Here is a 471-nt window from a genome sequence, read left to right as displayed (position 1 = left end):
TTATCTCTTCCTCTCTCTCTCTGTATAGGAAAAGGTTAAGGGAAAGTACATATTAGCTGATAGGTGTTTGCAAAAGGATGGCTGAAAGATGAAAATAATCAGACATATTCGTAATGCAAAATTGTTTTCATGTAAGCATTTTTCTTAAAATTTCGAATGAGAGAGAATTTGAGCGAAAGGGAAAATGAATTTTATTCATCTATTCGTCTATCCCTTTTTCTCGAAATATATTAGACGGAAAAAAAAGGATTTGGAAAAACTTTCTTTGATGTGATTTTTTTATATTCACTTTTCAATATTTTGAATTCACAAGTGCAAATCAGTAAGAAATAATTACAAATTATTACAAAGGCAAATTGATTTTAAAAAGGTGCAATTACATTAAGGGGTAAATATACGATAAAATTATCCGTAACTATTACCATACATACATAATGAAGATCTTTGCTATTCTTTGCTATTCTTTTTAAC

The sequence above is a fragment of the Penaeus monodon genome, chromosome 29 (assembly GCF_015228065.2).
Source record: "Penaeus monodon isolate SGIC_2016 chromosome 29, NSTDA_Pmon_1, whole genome shotgun sequence".
Lineage (NCBI taxonomy): Eukaryota > Metazoa > Arthropoda > Malacostraca > Decapoda > Penaeidae > Penaeus > Penaeus monodon.
The sequence above is the reverse complement of the archived record's forward strand: the minus strand, read 5'-3'. Positions refer to the sequence as shown.